Consider the following 10,000-nt stretch of genomic DNA (forward strand, 5'->3'; position numbering starts at 1 on the left):
CACACACACATATATATATATATATATATATATATATGTTCACTATAAACCCACTATCAGAGAAATAATATCGGAAGTACTATTATTTCTCCGATAGTGGGTTTATAGTGAACATTTACAAATGTGTTATAACATACCAGTTTCCAATATATATATATATATTTATACATATATATATATACATATATATATATACATATAGATATATATACACACTCATACACACACACACACATATATATATATACATATATATATAAACACATATATATATTTATACATATATATACATATACATATACACACACACACACACACACATATATATATATATATATATATATATGTGTGTGTGTGTGTGTGTGTGTGTGTGTGTGTGTAGTTATGTGTAGTTATAGTACAACGAACGAGACCTAGACCTGACACACGAGATGCACATAACATGCTCTCATGCCAAGCGTGCCATCTGGAAGTACGGGGCGACTTAACAGAACCAAATCACAAAGACGGAGAAAGATCAAACAGGATTGTAATCACTCGAAGTCATAATACGATTACTTATTTTTCCTTTTTGGCGACAGTGTTAATACAACATACCGCTTCTCTGAACGCTTGCTTGGCTGCCTGAGACGCGGTGGCGGTGAGAGTTTTCAATACTTCAATGCAGCTGTTGCCATGAGGTCTTAGGCAGTCCAAGGAAGCCTGCCAAAGACATGGAGGTTTTGAAGACTTGTGGTTTCTTCAAACCGGAGAGAATTGTCGGGCATTAGCCTAACCGGAAAAACATTGACATTTTTCACAGCGACTTGGAAACTCCAGAACGTCCGTCGGACTTGAAGGATTTGGGTTCCAGGTGACACCAGACAATTTTATTCAGCCTGGAAGAAAATATTCTCGTCGAAGGATTCTTTTTTCTGGAACGACCCTAAACACTTACAATGCTCACAGGTTTCCTCAGCCGAATAAAATCGCTAGTTGACAGAATAAAGTATAAAGAGTTCGAGAAAGGTTTTAGTACTTAATATTGAGTCTTCAACTGAGCGGAACTCAGCGCATCAGAAAGGTTCAATCTCACTCGATTTACTCATTCACTGCTACCCACTTACAAATGGAATCTGGCTGCCGCCACGCGATTTTATTCGGCGTTAGGTAAACTCCATTGAACAATGAAAGGCTTAAAGATGCTTATACCATTGACGGGGGGTGAGGGTGTTCCCCCCCTCTCTCATCCTTCTATCGTCATTGTCCCTACGACTCGACATCTCGCCTTACCTCGCCTCAGCCACCTGCCCGGGCGCCTACACGGAAGCCCTTGCACCGTCGCCACCTCCGCCGTGCGTCTTCGCTCTTGACAACAGCACCTCGAGCTCACCTCCGTCAGAAGATCTGTCGCCAGGCTCTCTTGGCTCCGTTCAATACAGTGGCGCCAGGAACATAGGTTGGTCTGGCTGATGCCACACGATTTTATTCACGTGATGGAGCAAAGGGCAGCTGGTCCAAAACGGGGTCGCCATCGATCGAGACGCAATTTTAACATAAGAATATATAAGAATGGGGGGGGGGACTGCAAGCGACCATAAGGCCCACACTAAGCAGTTTCATGTCCCTTGGCACTTTTCATCACTATCCAGTTATTTAATCTTCTCAAACAACCAATTGTTTTAGCACTCACTACATTGTTGACCACTCTCTTGGTAAACCAGTTCTTGCCTATTTCCTTCTTAAATCTAAAATTTCCAATTTAAACCTATTACTACGAGTCCTGCCCTGCTCTTTTAATATAATGTCTTTGCCTGCATCAACCTTGATAAAGCCCCACGTTTGTTTCAAATGAAACTGGCCAGCGTTAACCAGGAAACGCTACGTTGAGTCTGCCACTGGCCTAAACCCTTTGCAACGGTGACGCCTTCACATATTTTGCTCTTGATAAAGGAGCTAAGAGGGGGAGTGGGTAGAACGGACGCCTTGAGTGACGGATTTTACATATTTACATACCCATTTTACATGCGACTTTTACATATTCATTTTACATATGACAAAGGATTACAAAGGCGGAGCATGCCGACAGGAGACCTTTTGATCCATATCTAGGTCGGATGCACAAAAAAAAAAAAAAAAAAAAAAAAAAAAAAAAAAAATCATATTAATAATAAAATAATAAATAAAAACTATAATAATGTAAATAACAAATAAAATACATAAATAAATGCATATGTATAGTTAAAATAATAAACAAACAGGTAAATAGTAAATAATAAATTGACATATAACTAATAATAATTGAAAATCAGACAGACAAACGATAACAAAACAAAAACAAATAATATAAGACAAATTATAATCATTACAGCATCTTACTTAGGTATTTATCTAAATGATTCTTAAAGCTTCGAACTGAACTACATTGCACTACCTGTGCAGGAAGTTTATTCCATTCATTAACTACACGGTTGGCAAAGTTGTTTCTACCTACTTCCAAATTGAATCTATTTCCGGACAGTTTGAGACCATTGTTTCTTGTCTGATTCTCATTCAATGTGAAAATTTTGTCACTTTTGATATTGTCAATTCCCTTTAAAATCTTAAAGACCTGTATCAAGTCACCTCTGAGTCTACGCTTTTTTAGGGAAAACAGATTCATGTGTTTTAGTCGATTTTCATATTATTTCATTTGATATTTGGAATCAGTTTTGTGACTCACCGTTGTACTTTTTCTAGTCTGTCAATGTCTTTAATAAGATTCGGTGACCATTCGGAAACAGCATATTCCAAATGTGGACGGACTAACGATTTATATAGCTTGTTAATGAGTGATGGACTTTTGAAATCAAAAGATCGCGCAATCAGTCCCAGAATCTTATTTGCTTTCTCAGAGGCTGAAATACATTGCTTGGATGAATTGAGGTCGTTACTGATAATTACGCTGAGATCTTTTTCACTATCCACTTTTGTTAACGAATTTCCAAATAACTTGTAATCGTACTTACTGTTATTTTTACCTATGTGCATTACCTTGCATTTACTTGTGTTAAATTTCATTAGCCACTTTTCAGACCATTGCTGTAATTGATCTAAATCTTCTTGAATATCTAATTGGTTTGAGTGATCATTTGCCACTCCGCACAGTTTTGTATCATCAGCAAATTTGGAAACAGTAGATTTTAGTCCATGGTCTATATCATTTATATATACTATGAATAGAAGTGGCCCAAGAACGGAACCCTGAGGAACTCCACTTGCAACACTTTTCCATCAAGAAGTTTTTCCATTTAAAACAACTCTCTGTTTTCGACCATTCAATCAATTACTAGTCCAACCTAATAGGCTACCACTTATACCATGCAAAGCTAGTTTACATATGACTTTACACATATGACTTTACACATTCATTCATATTCAAACGATTCTCGTATACATTTGACATACAACGCCCCCTGACCTGAACATGATCTCATTAGACCGGGACTCCCTTCTCTTTAGGCGATCCTTGCCACCTCGCTATGGACCGAAAGGTCTCCTGTCGGGATAGTTGATGGTAGTGGTTGATGGTAGTGGAGATGGTTGATGGTTGATGATGGTTGATGGTAGTGGAGAGTCTGAAAATGTGGGAATGTATGTATGTGTGCACGCGTGTAAGCCTAACTGGAACTAATATTCGCCCATCATCTCATCATTATTGTTATCTTACCTTATTATCATTATTATTTTCACTTTATTCAATTATTTATTTTCACTTGTTTATTTGTATTTGTACGTTTTACGATACGAGGTGATGAAACGGAAGCTAACAAGTCAGTATGGAGCATTTAACAGCGAGATCAATCGTGTTATGTATTTTTTAGTCAGGCGTACCAACTGGATTTTTTCTTCGAATAGGGAAGGCAAACCCTACTTCTTTCTTTTTCCTCATAGTCCAACAAAGTTGAATGTAAACACATGGAGGAACTGCGTCCAATACTGAAAACTTTTCCCTTCAAACGTTTCTAGATTTTAATACAAGGCATAGTCTTCGTTCTTCCAAGAGTTTTCGTGATTTTAACTAGCCTAGAGGCGGAGAGGGAAGGGGGAAAAGGACCATCCGGGAAGGAAGGCGGTTTGAAGGGACCCTAACTGGCGACAGGTAATGATTGCATGACGGGTGCCTGACTTCATGGACCTCTCTCTCTCTCTCTCTCACACATACACACACAAGCACGAACTAAATAAATAAATGAAATAATAATAAAATAAAATAAAATAAAATCCTGATGTGGTGGTCTCAGGGTCCCACACTCCCACGCTATGGAGTCCGCGCCGCGCTCACGACGTGAAAGCTTCTACTAATACTGCACATAATTACTCTACTTCTTGAACAAGGGATGACTGTGTGTGGTGTGTATATGGCCATACCATCACCCGAAAATAGAACAATAAAAGCTATGAGCTCTCGTCCGAGAGAGTAATAACTGCCAAACGCAAGTCCAGCACGTGATCTAAAACTGCACACGCACATTATAGCCAAGATCCCGATGCTGGCTTCGTCAATGGGAAGTCATAGATGAGGATCTGCGTCTCAACGTTTGGATTTTTTTTTTTTAACTGTGTTTATCTGGAGGGGGGGGTACCTAGTTGTAGTATACAGGGAGCTGTGCTCATGGGGTCCCGTCTCTTTCCATTTATACAGTTTTGACTTCAATCAATTGATGTTGTTTGCCTGGATATCTTCATCCAATCCATTCCGTCAATTTATGTAAAGTGTGGAAAGCTGACCGTTACAATGCTTTAATCATTTCATATTTTATAAACATACATTTTTGTTTGTTCTATGATCCTGCTTATCTTTCATCCCTTACCAGCAGATCCCCTCTCTCTTTTGATGTGCGTGTGTGTGTGTGTCTGTGAGCACGTGCACGTGCGTGAATGTGTATATGCGCGTTCGAGTGCGTGGGTCCGCGTAAAGACAAATTGACACAAGTGTGTCGAACATTTTCCTCTCCGAGAGGGGGTTGCCTACGCAGCCGCGTCGTCGTAGCAGAGGAGTACTCGTAGCAACTCACACGTGTTTCGTGGAAAGGCGACGCGAGGACGCTCAGGTGCGGATGCGCGAGGCAGACAGGAGGGAATGCACAGACAGGGGTACATGGACAGACGCATATCTGGGGGTCACCACAGACGGTGAGAGACAGACGGATAGAGAGAAATGAAGGGAGAAAGTGAGTGAGATAGGAGAGAAGGAAAAAACTGAGACGGACAAATGATTGGGTAGACGAGTAAAGAAGACAAATATAAGTATATGTAGACTATTTGAATGATAAAAAATACAAACATGAGGGATTGCAAGCACACTATAATACCCGGACATTGTGAAATCAAGTATAACTTCCTTTGAGAAGGGGGTAAGAAAAAAGGATGGAAGAGAGAAAGAGAATGAGAAAATGAGAGAAAGAGAGAGAAGAGAGGGGATTTCAAAACTTGTCCTTTGTTGAAGTAATGCCCCAACCGGAGGGGCAGACACGCTCTTACAGCTCTAAGACGGAGTATAAGATTGTCAAGATTATACATACATTCACCAAATGCTTACCAGTGCATACTTAAGCACAAAACTAAACACACACGAACAGTTACATAGCCATTTTGTGTGTGTATATACAGTATATATATATATATATATATATATATATATATATTCATATAATGTATATACATATATATATATTTCATATAATGTATATATATATATATATAATGTATATATAATATATATATATTTTTATACATACATATTTGCATGTGTGTATGCGTGTATGTGTACGTATGTATGTATGTGTGTGTGCGCGATTTATAAACACAAAAGTACACAAGTTTTAAATTACATTCACGACGAAGCTCCCTTCTTCATTGTCCAACACAAACAACTTTTATGAAATCCCCAGCAATGTGTGTGTGTGTGTGTGTGTGTGTGTGTGCGTGCGTGAGCAAAGGTCCTCTTGCACCGCCATGAGACGACGTACCCAGGGACCCCGGCCCCCGTCCCTGCTCCTCCTCCCCGTGGAACCGCGCCCTTCGAAAGGCAGGGTCCCGCTCGGAGGAGGGACGCAACGTCGTCGGGGGCGGATCGGCTTTCAAGGCGGAGTCCTCCGGGGCGCACAAGTTATCCATCCTCAGCAACGCCCACAGTAGTAAACACGTCCTAATGTGGCTCACGCCCTCTCACGCCCTTTCGTGCTATGGCTGGAGTGTTGTCTTCATGCCACGGCCGAAGACGTTGTCGTGGTCCTCCGGGATGGACATCGGAGAGAACCGTCTCCCCCGTCACCTATCCCTACATCTCTATTTGTGGTCCAATCCCGATGGGTTGGCACTCGGTGTCAAGACTAGGTCCAAGATATTTATCGATTTCAATAACTCCACTCGTGTGTACACACACTTCTTCACACAAGAGCGCTACAAACCGGCGACTGCTCCTTTTCTCTTCCACTTAATCGGTGACAAAAAAAAAAAAACAGACAACTGACCAGCGTTTCTCTATGGGAAAACCCAAGTACAACTGCCAGTTACGGTGGGGTTGCGGATCTCCCTTCAACGAAGCTCGATGGAACATTGATTACTCCTTCGTACCAAGACCAAAGCCCTTTCATCTTTTCGTGATACGGAAGATCCCTTCGCCCTATGATCCAGGGCCTCTCAGGTGATTGTGACTGTAAGTTAACTTCCATTAGAAGAATCCTGATCACTTTTAGTTTTTCCTATTCTTCCAATCTGCTACCTTCCTTAAATCTCCTTTGCACCATCTCGGTGTGATATTGTCACCAAGGATACGTGTTGACTATTGGACCCTTCAGGCTATGTCCAGGACTGAGCAAAATAGATACAAAATAAAGATAATAAAATAAATAAAATAAACAATAAGACTAAGATATAGAATGATTAAACTTATGAATTAATAAAGAGTAATATATAAAACATAAAAAATAAATAGATGAATAAAATCAAATAATAAAAGATAAAATAAAAGTAAATAAACAAATAAAAATAATACAAATAAATAAAACAATACATACATACATTAAAGGGTTCCCCCTTACATGGGAGGTAGCCAAAAAACAAAGGCATAGAAACCACTCCCACACATTCCATTCCCTACATACTCCACTCCCCTCTACCCTCCTCCCTCACTCTTATCTTGGCACCTCCTAGATGACGGGTCATCCCTGCGTCCTGTCCACTGCCCTGGGTCAGAAGCAGTGTCACAAGACACAGCATATCCAAAAACAAGTCCACTTCATTAAATCGGCGACCCCCCCCCCACACACACACTCCCCGTCCTATCATGCAGAAAAGAAGACGGGGAGAAATCCCTTCGAGCTGCGTCAATCTATTTCTCATACATACCCCCCTCACCCCCATCCCCCACCCACTCCCCCTCCTGCATCACAGCATTATCCAAACACAACCATTCTCCATTCACCCCTATCTTCTATCCTCTCCCGTCCTTCCTCAACAGACATTCCCCTCTTTCCCAATGCCCTTTTACCCCATCCATCCATCTCATCCTAGGTCGCCCCCTCATGTTCACTCCTTCCACCTCTGCCTTCCACACCTCTTTTACCAAACAATAAGTAAAAATCAAATTAATAAGACAAACCATTAATAGACACGAAATAAAGATAAAAACAAATAAAGAAGTTCAATACATCAAACAGGGTCATAGAACTAAATGAGTTGCAATGCGCACACCACACGGAGCGTCACGCCTGGGCCAAGCGCAGCAGGACGTCGCCGCCGCCTGCGGCAGACAAGCACGAGATGCGGCAGTCTCTGCGGCGCCCGCAAAACGAGCTCTGGTGGTCCCTGCGGCGCCTTCGCTCCTGTAATCAAGACATCACACCATTTGTTCTGCCAAGAGGAGCCTCGCGATTCCCTCCTCCCGGTGAGTGACCTTTCCAAGAACAAAGACCAATCCTTCCCACCACACACACACACACACACACACACACAAACACCTTTACATACTTTGTTCTGGCTAACGTCAAGCGATTTTATTCTGGTTCGAGGGGACAGGGGAGAAGTTGTTCTGACTTTCGTGATCGTGATTTCTATACGGGAAAAATATAATTTTAGCTTTAATTCGAGGGTTAGAGCGCCCCTATTTGCGGCGGAGGTCGAGGTGACGGCAGTTCAATCCATGCCGCCAGCGAGTTGGACCAAGGGCATGGTTCAATAAAATCCACGCTGCAAAGTCCTCTGTAAGGGGCACCATCCTAGCCTCCTGATAGGGGTTTCGCAACGTTAAACAGTTACAATTCAAATGTGGTCCTTTTCTCCTCTGGGCAACGCCAAACAATTTTGTTCAGCTCTTTGACTCCCCTCTTTAGCCAGAACAAAATTCCCAAAGAAGGTGCCAAGATAAGAGGGAAGGAAGAAGGTGGAGGGGAGTGGAGTATGTTAGGGATGGAATGGGTGGGAGTGGTTTCTATGCCCCCCCTCTTTTTTTTTTTTTTTTTGTTACCTCCCTTATATGAAAAAAAAACTTTGGTATGTGTGTATATGTATGTATGACTCAAGCACATACTCATTCAACGAGACAGTCCTCACCCACGCAGGCCCAGAGGTCGTTGGCCCCTAAGCAGCTGAATGAAATCATCAGGAAGCAAATCGCTCTGAGTGCAAATGGGACATATGCCGGTCCGCAAAATGTCGTCAGCAAACTTGAAGGCTTCGCAGACACATGAAGAGGATTACGACGTCACGGCAATGACGTCGCAGCCATGCTATGACCTCACAATATCGTTATGACGTCACAGCAAATGCCTATTGGTCAAATCCCTGGTTCGTTTAAGTTTGGCTAACGCGTTCCGCATCACCAAATCCCGTTTATTCTGAGAGCGTCAAAGAGACCCCGCCCACCTACCCAACGTGCTTTCTGATTGGATGATGTGACATCTTTTGTAACAGAAGCGTACGTTTTAGTCAGTCTAAGACATTCCACTGTTAACCTTACATTTTTTTCTATGTATATACTTCAAAATGCTGCAAAGTAAATAAATAAACAAAATGTTTGCTAAATGTTACTCCGGAAGAAACTACATACGCAATATATATATATATATATATATATATATATATATATATATATATATATATATATATATATATATCCACGTTTAAGGATTCTGTTCAGGCTGGCGCCAGACAATTCTATTCTCCACGAAGGAACGTCTTCGCCATATACTGAAGTACTAAATCTTGACAGTCAATTAAAGTGTCAGGACGTATCTGACACTGAAAAATTGTGTGTGTGTGTGTGTGTGTGTGTGTGTGTGTGTGTGTGTGTGTGTGTGTGTGTGTGTGTGTGTCTGTCTGTGTGTAGAGGAGGTGGGGGAGGGGAGGCCCACCATTCAACTGCCCGGAGTGACAAGCCTTTTTGGCAAACAATAAATCACGGTGAACGAGAGCCGACAAAAAAACTGGGCCCGGCGTTCGACCACCGCTCTATGGTCGCCATCGACTCTAACAATACATCCCGGTGAAGTGCAGCTGGCTGCAAAAGTCCTGAACCACTCTATAACAGTCTGTTCTCTCTTTCGCCAGATGATTCTATTTACCCTTGGAAAAGCCCCCAACACACACACACACGCAGCCACAGGGTTATTCGCTGATCATTCAATGTAGAACCTTCCATTCAATAAATACATAAATAAATACATTTGTTGAGGTCACAACCACGTTCTGAAAATAAAACCTACAAAGTCTTTGTAGATGTGTGTGCGTGTGTGTGTGTGTGTGTATGTGTGTGTGCGTGTGTGTGCGTTTTAGGTTAACATACTGCGGGTCAATCCTATGTCAAAAGTCAAAGCGTATTTGCGCACCACAAAATTTAATAAGTAACCCGCGGCCTCGCAATAGGCAACGGTCACTCGGAGAGCAAAAGTAGCTTCCAATAGACTGAATGACCTTCACAATGACGTACTAACAGGGCAGACTAAATAATGATGATAATACTTTAAACCCATTGATTATA

At 41.6% G+C, this 10,000-nt stretch overlaps 1 protein-coding gene across 1 annotated transcript in view; it reads right to left on the reverse strand.

Annotated features, from left to right (window-relative positions):
- LOC143021448 (SLIT-ROBO Rho GTPase-activating protein 1-like) overlaps positions 1–10,000 on the reverse strand; it is a 356,550-nt gene that overhangs the window by 346,179 nt on the left and 371 nt on the right. The gene's annotated exons all lie outside the window — the stretch shown is intronic.

The sequence above is a fragment of the Oratosquilla oratoria genome, chromosome 42 (genome assembly GCF_046742065.1).
Source record: "Oratosquilla oratoria isolate Oo_2021 chromosome 42, ASM4674206v1, whole genome shotgun sequence".
In the NCBI taxonomy this organism is placed as follows: domain Eukaryota; kingdom Metazoa; phylum Arthropoda; class Malacostraca; order Stomatopoda; family Squillidae; genus Oratosquilla; species Oratosquilla oratoria.